This window comes from Bos mutus, chromosome 13, assembly GCF_027580195.1.
Source record: "Bos mutus isolate GX-2022 chromosome 13, NWIPB_WYAK_1.1, whole genome shotgun sequence".
Lineage (NCBI taxonomy): Eukaryota > Metazoa > Chordata > Mammalia > Artiodactyla > Bovidae > Bos > Bos mutus.
Window position 1 is genome coordinate 27298085 of NC_091629.1, and position 12388 is coordinate 27310472.

General features: G+C 53.3%; 1 protein-coding gene across 4 annotated transcripts in view; it reads left to right on the forward strand.

Annotated features, from left to right (window-relative positions):
- The first annotated feature begins 1308 nt into the window (after positions 1 to 1308).
- The window catches only part of SYNDIG1 (synapse differentiation inducing 1), a 103173-nt gene continuing 92093 nt past the window's right edge, over positions 1309 to 12388 (forward strand). The window contains exon 1 of one of the 4 annotated variants that reach the window (XM_070381184.1): positions 1309 to 1573. The gene's annotated coding sequence lies outside the window, so the exon portion shown is untranslated. The other 3 variants (XM_070381186.1, XM_005900953.2, XM_070381185.1) reach the window with 3 other exon arrangements.

The window sequence follows — 12388 nt, forward strand, 5'->3', positions numbered from 1 at the left end:
GATCCAGGGTCAGTGGCAAGTTCACTAGGGTAAGATGGCATCTTCCTCCCATCCGAGCAGTTCCTCTAGTGCCCTTTCCAGAAAGTTCCAGACCACACCCCTTTCAGGGACCTGGAGGAAGAAACCTGGCTGCACTTTGCCACCTTGCAAAGATAGAGAGGGGTGGCTTTCGGGTGGATTAAGACAGAGCACAAATGGAGCCGGGTCTGCTGACCCATGCCCCCACCCCCGTGCCCACTTTGAGCCTTCTCTCTGGGCTGCCAGGCACCCAACAGGAGCCAGTCCCTCAAAGGGAACTCGGGGAGAGACCTATGTTCTGGCCCCACCTCCCATCCCAGCCATCCAGAAACTCCACCCTAGGCTCCTGGCAGAGGAAGAGATGCCTTCTTGGGGGCAAAGGGTTGGGGTGACCAGGCAGGAACAGACAGTGCACCGTGGCAGGTCTCCTGGACGAAACAGACCATGACCGCCAGCGCGTGGCCAGTGCCTGCCCGCCTGGCACCTCTGTGCCTGGGACAGAAGTGGGCTCACAGATTCTTTCCCTAAATCACTCTTTCTGGTTATTTCTTTCGTCTTCTTTCTCTGTGAAATCCCAGCTGAAAACACCACTTCCCCCGCCTTCTTCAACCTTGGAAATGCAGACTATCTTGGGAGGTGCCCTCCCTCCCTCCTTCCCTCCCCACTACCCACTCTCTTCATCAGGATTATGTCCACCCACCCCCATCTCCTTCTTCACCCGCCCTAGTTTCCTCTCAATCCCCAAGGCCCAGGCAGACGCTGCGCCCGGGACCCGAGTCTGAGCCCCATGCCGGGTTTCGCGAGGATGGCTGGCTGGGCAAGACTCGGGCAGATCAGGCCTGTAAAGGGGGTCCTTAGAGACCTCAAAAAGAACGAACCAGAGCCTGGGGAGGCCTTTAGGACCGAGGGGAGCCATCTCTCCTCCCAGCCAGGAGGCAAATCCGCCCCACTAGTTTCCAGGGGCCTCCCCCTTCCCCCCCAGCCTCCGTCACCCACATTCCCAGACACCGGCCCGGGCCACCTGCCAGACGCGATCCCCCGCGGGGCCCGGCCGCCCGGGGCAAAGTTGGCGGAGCCTTCACGCGGAGCCGTTCCCTCCTTGCTCCTCCTCCTCCCTGCCGCCCCCCGCGCCCGTGGCCGCCGCCTCAGGCACGCGTGTCTCTAGGCTCTGCAGCCGAACCAAGCGGCGCGCCCCGGGTGCCCCTCGCCCACCCGCCCGCCGGGCGCGCGCCGCGGGAGTCTCCCCGCACCCTCTTCTCCCGGGGACTGAGGGCCGGGCTCCGCCCCGCCGCCGCCGCTCGCTAGCTCAAGCCGCCCGGGCCGCCGCCGCTGCCCCGCGTCCCGGCGCTCCAGGACGCGCGGGGCAGCCGGGGGCGCGGGCGGCGAGCGCAGAGCCGAGCTGCACGGAGGGGACGGAGGGAAGGGCCGGGCGGCGGGGGAGGGAGCGGGAAGCAGAGGCGGGCGCAGGATCCCCGGCGCCCCGCGCGCTCGCTCGCTGTCTCCGGAGACGCGCGGGCCGCCGCCGAGCGCACTAGCGGGTCACCTTGTCCAGGAGGTAAGTCCCGACCGCCCCGGCCGCGCGGGCAGAGGAGGGGCCCGCGGCAGTGGGGCAGGGGCCGCGGGCGGGAGGCGGGGAGGCGGCCCCCGCGCGGGAGGGAGTCCTGGCTCCGCCTCGGAGAGCGCAGACCGGCGGCGGCGTGGCGCCGGGGTGAGTCCGGGCGGTCCGGGCGGCGGGACCAGGGAGGCGCGGGGTCGCCAGGCGCCTGGGAGAATCGGAGCAAGCGAAGAAGATGAGAAAGAAGGGGCTGGGCGCCGGCAGCCCGGGCTGCAGCCTGGCGCCTCGCCACCCTAGGCACCCGGGCGGCGCCGAGGGGCCGCTGTGAGAAGTCGGAGGGAGCTGCTGAGATCGAGACCCGGGAGCGCGGTGGAGCAGGGCTGCCCGGGCGGTGGAGGCGCGCGGCAGGCATTGGTTCTGCGGGTCCGGAGACCCCTTCGAGTGACTCACAGGAGACAGTCGGGGGCTGGTGAGCGGGGCCGCGGCGGAGGTGCGGACCGAGGTTCATATGGGACCGGGAAGGGAAGCGGGCTTCGCTTCATCAAGCGGAGGGAAAAGGGAAGGCAAGGGTGAGAGCACCCTGGGGCCCGGGACCCGGGAGCCCCTCGCGGCCGCTACCGCCCGCAGCCCCGGGAGCTGCCAGCAACCGCGCGGAGAGGGCAGAGAGTGGATGCGTTTGGGGGTTCAAGTTGTGGTCACAATTTTCCTTGGTGCGATTTCTGTCTCTTCGTGCGCGCTCTCGGAGGTGAGGAGCGAGGGATTTGGGTTACAGGGAAAACTGGGCACTTTTCCTAGGGAAGGGGCTTTGATGGCAATGCGTTTGCGGCGGTTCCAGTGGAGTGGGCGCTTCGAGTCCTGCTTTGGGAAGGCTGCCAGTGGGGTCGCTCGGCTTTTCTGAAGGACTAGAGGAAGGGGTCGTCTGGTTGCCTTCCTTTCCTGGGGTGGTCCCCGTGCACGCAGAGCCTTAGGCGCCTGTCACCCAGACTCCAGGTGCGCACAACCCTTCTGCGGCGTCAGATGCTCTGGCGCCCGCCAGGCTCCTGGCCGGACTCCTGTCTGCGCCTTCTTGGCCGCGTCCTGGGTTCAGGTTCGGTGCGGCAGACACTGGCCGAGGGTTTGGCCGATTTAGGGGCCGGGAGTAGGTGGCTCCGTGCTTTAGTTAGAATCAGGCTCAGGCAGTGGGGTGAGCCCCCGGGTCTGTGGATCTTGTTGACCCCTCTCCTGCTGGCCAGTGTGTTTGGTCAGAGCCCAAAGGGAGCGGCTGCTGCGCTGCAAAGACCTGCAGCCCGTGGGGTGAGCCTCCGGTAACAAAACCGGGAGCCGGCCAACTTTTCCTTGCTGAGGAGAGATCGCCGGGCAGTCAGACTTGGTGCTGGGATGTGGTCTTTTGAGGGGCTTTGACTCGCTAAATGCTCCGGGCAACCAGACTGCAAAGCCAGCCGGGCGGTGGTCTGCTGTCCATTCTGGCTAGGACAGGAAGTGGCTGGAGCAGGTTTGGGATGAATTATTGCATGCTCTGTGCCTGGTGGTGGTGTGGAATGTCTTTCTGGAGATCAGACCACAGGTGCTGGCCTGTGAGCCGTTTGAGGACGAGTCCTCACCTCTCTCCCTCCCTCTCTTTCTGCAACACCCCGGGGTCCCTCTGCTCCCAGCAGAGGTTAGTTTATCACTCATCTGCTGCCCTCTCCCACCCTGCCCCCACCTACTGCATGGAAATGGAATCCCGGTCATCAAGAAGGCCTTATCAAATACAGAAAAAACTGGGGAAATCTCTGTCTGAAGTTTCTTACGATGGAGAATGTCAGTGCCCCTCCTCCAACCCTGTTGCCTTCCCTCCTGTTTACCACTCTCCTGCGAGTTGGAGGCCATGTCTGAGGAAGGGTTTGGAAATCCATTCGCAGCTCCCTTCACCGCAAAACACGGCCCCATGAATCTCCAGCCGATGACGTTTCATTTCATTTTCACTTAACTGGGGCAGAAACAACTTCTTCGAATGATTCTATGAGAAATAGGTGATGTTAAAATAGAAACAAAGATGCCCCCATGTCCATTTTGGGGTAGAAAAGAAACCTGCTAACCTCCTGGAGGCCCAAAGAGGGGAATTGAAGGAGGAGAGAGAAAAATTCAGATGCCGAAAAAAGAGATATGTGGAACAATTGCATTTGGCTCGTGCCAGTGGCCGTGCAAGGGGTAAACAGATCCCAGTTAAACCAGGATAAGCAAAAGAATACGTTTTGGTAAAAAAAAAAACTTGAATCATTAAGCAATTTCTCCCACATTAAAAGTGCTGCACTGACTTGGCCTCAGCTCCTCATTAGCTCTAATGCATATTTTCTCAGGAGTGATTACCATTGTAATAGAATAAAAAGCTATTTTCTTATGTAAGTTTTCTATGAGAGACACTAGTCGGTGCTATTCTGAGGTTCGTGAGAGTGCTGACATTTCATCTCTCAATTAGAAAGCATGTGCTTGTCACCTGGCCACATCTGGAAACTACTTGCTCTGATGGGTTCCGAGTGTGGGGTCTGTGGGCTGGAGAGGGTCTCCTGGGGCCAGCCTCCAGAGACCGTGGGAGAGAGCCCCCACACCTGCACACCCTTCCCACTCCCCATGCCTCTGCACCTGGCTTTATAGAAAAGCTGCCCCTAAAAATTGCCAATAATGCGCTTGGAGGACTGGGCGGGCTTTCCGACACCTTGATAAGGTGCACTCTTGAACCATATCCTCAGCCAACCTGCTCTGATGTGAATACAGCCTAGGCCAGCCCTTTATTCCTCTGCCCCCAGCAGACAAAACTTCTGCCCCCAGCGCCTTGCATTGGCCTTTTCGGGACCCACGCACAATGGGGATCCTCACAGCCAAAGGGGCTGGTTGAAACGCTGTGACCTGTAGTCACAGCAACATCCTCGGACTGGGCAGGCAAAGGTGAGAAGATTGAAGGATGGTGTGTTGGTTTGTCAACATCAACACAGTCTCGGGCTAATGAGAAGCAGAAATGCCTGGTCTTTCGGTGGGAAGTCACATGAGGCTGTTTGGAGGGAAAAGGCTGATCAGGGGTGACATTGGGGCCACAGCTTTGACCCAGCATCACAGAGCTGGAGGCCTCGTGCCAACACGTCAAAAATAAAAATAAAACATGAAAGGTATTCAAATATTAAATATTCCAAACATTGACCCAGTTCCTGCTCATGTCACCAGAACTGGAATAACACAGGTAGTTCCCAGTGGTTTAAACAAATGTGATTTTTCTACATTCTCTGTGCAAGATATTAGGACATTTCACATTTTTTTCAGAGAGCTTATGTTTTAAACAGGAACAGCTGTAACTCTTTCAGGCTGGACTATAGTTCAGTGCCCTCAGCCTGGCTTAGTTCAGGTCAGACAGCCTGAGGACTTGGTCTGGGAGGGAGGAGAAAGGAGGGAGGAGGAGGAAGGGGAAGGAGGGAGGAGGAGGAAGGGGAAGGAGGAGGGGGAGAAAGCTTGGTCTGCCCCAGGACACCTTCTGGAATTTCTGTGCCCAGACAGCCTCTGCTGTTTGCCCGTTGACTAAGCTGAGCTCACTTAACTTTCCTGAGATTCTGTTTCTCTCCCTCCGTGTTCTTCCCAGGGTTTTGAGAACAAAATTTTAAAGGCTGCTACCATTTTTTAAATGGGAATGACTCTGGTTTAGGAGCACTTCAGTTAGAGTGTTAGGGTGTCTCTCTGGGTGAAGTTCTCATCCCTGTGGTTCTCAGGACATAGTGTGAGCCCCAGCCTGTCCATGCTCCTGCGCCCTCCAAATTCTTGTTGGCAGGAGTCAGGATAAGGTTTGGGAGGGGGCCACCGATCCACAGGGACATGTCCTCAAGTAGGAACCTCCTGAGCACTGTCAACATTGCTGCTGTGTGGGTTCAGAGGACGCACGTGGGAAAGGCTCATGAAAGATGCCTCTAACACAACTGTGTTTAGGCTCACATCAACTTAGAAAAGTTACCTTAGAAAAGTGAAGTTTGTTCTCTAGGATGAAACATTTTAAAGCAGATCATCAACCAACCACAAACATTGCTTATCATACTCCATGATTTAATTACAAATGTTTCGATCAAAAGTCCAAGTCATCTTCAACCGTGGTATGACAGACAACCTGTTAAATTGCATGAAATGAATAAAATCAAATACTAAAGGAAAAGAAAAACAAATAAGCCTTGGGACCCAAGAAAACCATTAGAACTAAAACCAGGAAACAATATGTGTGCCTAGAAAATAATAAACAAAAAGGTGCTTCTGAGAGACCAGCCCAGGGGACAACTCTGCACTTTGGCTTGCTTAAAAAGAACATACCACCGAGTTCAATTTACATTATCCCAGAGAGGTGGGAGTTTTGCTCTTGGGGGTCAAGTCAGCGTTCAATGTAAAACATTTTGAGTTTTTAGCTCCCAGCCGTATCTTGTGTTCATCACAGTCATTTTTAAACATTGGTCCTAACAATGCTACAGTGACATTCTGGGGCCGAGACTCTGAGGGAGAGAACGTGGGTGTTAACTGATTGCAATTGGAGTCTTTCATCAAGGGCCTGCTTAGCTTCAAGTCACATTTTTAAAACATATTACTTCTCAAACATTTGACCTGATTGAGTAATCACTTTTCAAACCTGCCTTCCATTCCTTCCTTGATTTTTTTTGTTGGGAGACATCAGTGCCCAAAACAAAAGCAAAAAGCAAACAAACGTTTCAGACAATTAGAGCCACAAAGGTTTTATTCCATTGCCTCAGTTTTAAATCAAAGATACTCCTGAAAGAAAAATACCTTACCTCAAATACGTTGAGGCTTTAGCCCTGCTCAGGAAAGCAGAGAAACAAACATATGACATAAACTTAACCTTTCTGCCCTGGTACAACATGCGGTTTTTATGTGACCCTCATGATTCTGGCCTTCTCACCTTGGTGTCATGGGCTCTCAACTCTGTAGTGTTTGAAATAAAAGGGTTTGCTTTTGAGGATTACAGTGTGATTAAGTCCTAGGTCGGGCCTGGGAAGGGCTTCCCAGGTGATGCTAGTGTTAAAGACCCCACCTGCTAAAGCAAAAGATGTAAGAGATACGGGTTTGATCCCTGGGTTGGGAAGATACCCTGGAAGAGGCCATGGCAACCCACTCCAGTGTTCTTGCCTGGAGAATCCCTTGGACAGAGGAACCTGGAGGGCTACAGTCCAGGGTCTCAGAGTCAGACATGACTGAAGTGACAGCATACACGCATGCAGGGCTGGGAAACCCAGCACTAAGGGCTGGGCTTAAGCTCCCTTTAGCATCAGAAGGGCCCCACAGATGTCCAAGTCATGCCACCAAAGATTGCTACCTGTTCTTCTCTTGTTGGCAATGTCTCAGGTTGCCTTTAAATAAAATATTCACAGGGATTTGCCTAGTGCCCCAGCAGTTAAGATTCTGTGCTCCCAGTGCCAGGGGCACGGGTTCAATCCCTGGTTAGGAAACTAACATCCCACATGGCAAGTGATGTGGCCAAAATAAATGTTCCCCATAAAGAGTGGGGCAGAAATTTTTTAAAGATGTAATGGTAAAGGTAAAGTCTTTGCATTTCTGTAGCCAGTTTTAGTATCTGAAATTTCGGCCCTGGCTCTTTCCCTCGGGTTTCCTTTAGAGGGAACATTTCGGTGTCAGTTCGGGTAAGGCTGCTGTGTCCTGCAGGTCAGCAGCAAAGGTGAGCTGAGGTGGGTCAACAGTGTGCTTTGGGTCTGAGACACCATCTGAGCACAGGGGCTGGCCTGTGCCCATGGCTCAGCCGTTGGTAGACTCAAGAGCCAGGCGTCTGCTCCAGACTGTGCCCAGTGTGCGCAGAGACAGTGGAGAGGACCCCGCACTGGGCAAGCCCACCCCTCCTAGCCCAGCCTGGAAAGGCCTTCCAAGACCCCTGGCCTGCAAACAATCTCGTCCCGTCTTCTCTCTCCCACTCTCTTCCTCTCCCCTCATGTCCTCCCTGCAAGCAGCTGCAAAACGCAGGCTCCAAGCGGATGAATTAGCACGCTCACTGCCCACAGCTTTTCTTTTCTACACTGAACCCAGAGACACAGAATGCCCGGCTCAGGTCTCAGTGCAGGGCCATACCCCCAATGCCATCACTAAGAGGGATTCCTGTTAAACATTTAACTAAAGGAAAGTCATCTCTTTTGTTCTAAGTCCATTCTCTGCCTTTCACCCTTGATATTCTGTTGGCTGTGAATAGAAGGTCCCACCTGACATGTGGGGACCCTCTTCCTTGCCCCCTTTGCTCAGAATGAGATCTCAGGGCCCTTGCTGGCATCAGCCCTAACATCCCCTGCACTCAGCACAACACACCTGCCCAGCGGCTCAGAACACAAGGACCACCAATGTGACCATGTCCCAGACCCTGTCATCCCCCTTTAACCCCAGTGTTCTTGGCAGGATTGTTGATCTGAGTGTTTGGGGTGCAGGGTCCTTAGCTGTGAACAGGGCCACTGAGTTTATTTGGCCATCACAGTCTGTTCTGAAGCCACGAATGAAAATGGGCTGTGGCCGAATAATGCACTTTCCTTCTCCATTGCTGGACTCCAGCAGTGACTTTCCAAGTCCCTTTCTGGGAAGAACACGTACTTCAGGTTCTTGGGTGGTAGACATGAGTTCCTGCCCAGATTTTCATTGTCTCTGCTTGTGTGTAGGACAACCCCCACCCCCCACCAAGGTGAGTGGCTCCAGTGCAGCTGTGACCACTTGGCTGTGCCCACTGCCCACAGGTACTTGATCCTGGTCCAAAGTAGAGAGGTTTTCATATGTTCAAGTCCCCAGCCCCCACGCTCCATCCACCAGGAGAGTGGACGCTTTGAACACACCACTGTCCCCTCTTCCTATTCCCTTCTTTGGTCCTTGACTTAGAAGCTCCTTGGTGGGTGCAGCTCGGGGACTCTGAACTCATCCCGCCTGGAGCTGCTGTGCCTCCGCCAGCTGCTCTGTGGACAGACAGCAAGACAGTGGCAGCCAACCTCCCAGATGTGTGAGCAAAGGGCTTCCCAGTGACCTTGGTGAGGGTGGGCTCCGGAGCTATGGCCTGTCTAGACCTGCCCACACAACGCTGCAGCTGCCCCAGGTTCCTGGGCTCCTGCCCGGATGTCCAGTCACTTTCACATAGTCATCACCTAGTCCACTCTAGAGGTGCAGCCCCATCACACTGTGGACTGGAGAATGCTGCCCACTGGGAGTGCACCTGCTCCGTCTGCCGTCAGCTCTTCTGTTCTACTCGGGCGTTGGAACACCGTTGGCAGGCGGTGGCTGGGGGAGGAAGGGAAGGGGGCAGACAGCTGTCCCTTCACTGGAGCTCTGGGCATCCCCTCTCTGCTGTTGGGGAGGCACCACTGATCTGTCCCCAGGACCTTTCCAGGACACATCTCCCTCCCCCAGGATCAAGGGTCCCTGCTCCATCTGTAGAATGGGAGCACCAGCTGTAGAATGGTCTCCGCTCTTACAGCCACCCCGCCTCAGAATCCATGCTCCTGGCTTGTCCAGCTGGTCCCTGGGAAAAAGTGTGTGACTTCTAGGGAACATGAACCCAGCCAGACCTGTGGATGTCTCTCCATCTTCAGGCTGAGGGCCTGGGAGCCTGTGGACACGTGTGGGGGCTGAGGGCAGTGTGGGCCTGACATAAGGCTACTCCAGGTGGGGCTGAGCTTGAGAGGAGAGCAGTGATCAAGGTGCCCGGGGCCTTCTGGACTGTGAACCCTGATCCACCCACAGGCCAGGACAGTGAGTCCCACAGCCCTGCCCTCCTGGCTGCAGTGGATTCAAGACGCAGGGGAACTGGCAGCCCTTCAGTGGAAATGAGGGCTGGGGGTGGGGGTGGAGAGAGGAGGGAGGCGGGGTCCAAGGAGGCCAAGAGCCCCTGGAAGGGTCCCTCCTCCACTTCCCCTGACAGAGGCTCCCTGGGGGCGGGGTCTGGAACCACCGCAGGAACTCAGCCCTTGGCTTCCGCTCCCCACTTGGCAGCCCTTCTCTCTGTCTTTTCTCTGGTGGAGCTGCTGTGCCCACCTGAGCTATGGTGGACTGGTTGCACTAAGGGGGCCCCATGGCCCAGTTTCCTAGGGAAGTAAATTGAGTTCACGCACTTGGAGAAGAAGCATCAGCACACGTCTGAAGGGCCAGACAGAAGCTTTCACAGCACAGCACCTTCTTCGGGGCTTCTTCAGGGAAACCCACAGAAGCTTCTCCCGTTTGCCCCGTGTTGCATCTCCCTCCCAGGCCAGGAAGAGAGGGTGACCATGGAAAGTGTGTGTATCACACGGATTTATACAGATCCCCCTTCTCACACTTGGTGGGGTGAACCCCAGGGGGTTCCCCGCTGGCTGTCTGGCCCTCCAGTTGCCAGAGGATGGGCCCAGTGCATGGACCCTTCAGGGATCTGTTCCTTTGCTGTTTGTCTCAAGGTCACGTTTGCCCACCCCCACACTCAGGTTTCTTGGTGCTGCGCTTAGTGTAAAGCTCAGGACAGTTGCCTGTCCTGTGTCATCTTGGACTGACAGACACAGACAGTTCCATTTTGTGATAAAAGCCAAGTGGGGCAAACATCACTGGGTCGTCTGTCCCTCTGTGCTGGGTGGTGGTTTCCTGGGAGAAGAGTGTCCATGCAGGTGAGCAGATAGTGACCAGGGGTGAGGGGAAGGCCAGCTGTGGACCGTCCAAGGGGTGCGTGCCCACAGACGTCCCGGAGAACAGGTGTGTCCTGTACAACACACGACAGTCAGAGGGGAAGCTGCTTCCTCTATTGCTGCAGGCTCCAGATGACACAGAGAATGTCTGGAGACATAAAACAGTGTGGGAGGTGACCCAGCAAGACCTGCTTTCTGCTCTGGCACAAGGCTTTTCCCAGAAGTTAGAAATGTTCTTAGATGCTGCCCAAAAAGGCTGGTCTTCCTAGAATTTGTATTCAGAGCTTCAGATGTTTAAACAATGCATTTCAGTGAGATGGGACTCTGCTTGTTGCTTCCCTTTCGCCTTAAGACCAATTGTCCCTTTCTTGGAGAATAAAAACCAAGCTGAGCTTAGTTGTTTCTCAGGGGCACAGATCAGAGGGCCATCGACTCTGCTGGAGTTCAGCTCAGCCTTAGAGGACATCTTGGGAGCACAGTCCTGATCTACACCTCTCTTTCCTCTGAATCCTCCTTCCCCACCTTGACCTCCTTAGATTCCCTGACCAGGTCCTCTGGGCCAAAACAGGTGAGACTGGCAGGAGCCCAGTGTTTGTACCCTCCTCATACTTTGAGCAGCAGAACTGTCCTGGAAACATCACACATCTTAATTTCAAACTATACTACAAAGCTATAGTAATCAAAACAGTATTTATTGACATAAAAACAGACATATAGATTGATGGGACAGAAGAGAGAGCCCAGAAATAAATACATGTGTATATGGTTAATCAGTGTATGACAGAGGAGACAAGAAAATGCAATGGGGAAAAGACAGTCTTTTCAATGAATGGTGTTGGGAAAACTAAATAGTCACATGCAAAAAATGAAACTGGACCACTATTTACACGACACATAAAAAGTAACTCAGTATGGGTTGAAGATTTGAATGTAAGACCTGAAACCATAAAACTCCTAGAAGAAAATGTACGTGCTAAGCTCCATGACATCGCTCTTAGTGATGGTTTTTTGGATTTGACACCAAAAGCAAAGGCAACAAAAGCAAAAATAAGCAAGTAGAACTCCACCGAAGTTAAAAACCTCCGCACAGCAAAGCAAATCATTCATTGACAACTGACCTACTGATTGGGGAAAATATTTGCAAATTATATATCGATAATTGGTCCATATCCAAAATGGATAAATACTCTACAATTCAATAGCAAATAATAATACTAATGACCTTATTAAAAATGGGCAGAGCATCTGAGTAAAGATTTTTCCAGAGAAGACCTGCAAATGGCCAGCAAGTACCTGAAAAGGTGCTCTACTCACCAGTCATCAGAGAAATGCAAAAGCTAATAGAGTTTTACCAAGAGAATGCACTGGTCATGGGAAACACCCTCTTCCAACAACACAAGAGAAGACTCTACACATGAACATCACCAGATGGTCAATACTGAAGTCAGATTGATTATATTCTTTGCAGCCAAAGATGGAGAAGCTCTATACAGTCAGCAAAAACAAGACTGGGAGCTGACTGTGGCTCAGATCATGAATTCCTTATTGCCAAATTCAGACTTAAATTGATGAAAGTTGGGGAAACCACTAGACGATTCAGTTATGACCTAAATCAAATCCCTTATGATTATACAGTGGAAGTGACAAATAGATTCAAGGGATTAGATCTGACAGACAGAGTGCCTGAAGAACTATAGATGGAGGTTCATGACATTGTACAGGAGGCGGTGATCAAGACCATCACCAAGAAACAGAAATGCGAAAAACCAATACGTCTGTCTGAAGAGGGCTTACAAATAGCTGTGAAAAGAAGAGAAGTGAAAAGCAAAGGAAAAAAGGGAGGATATACCCATTTGAATGTAGAGTTCCAGAGAACAGCAAGGAGAGATAAGAAAGCCTTCCTTAGTGATCAGTGCAAAGAAATAGAGGAAAACAATAGAATGGGAAAGACTAGACATCTCTTCAAGAAAATTTGAGATACCAAGGGAACATGTCATGCAAAGATGGGCTAAATAAAGGACAGAAATGGTATGGACCTTAGAGAAGCGGAAGATATTAAGAAGAAGTGGCAAGAATACACAGAAGAACTATACAAAGAAGATCTTCAAGACCCAGATCATCACAATGGTGTGATCACTTACCTAGAGCCAGACATCCTGGAATGCAAAGT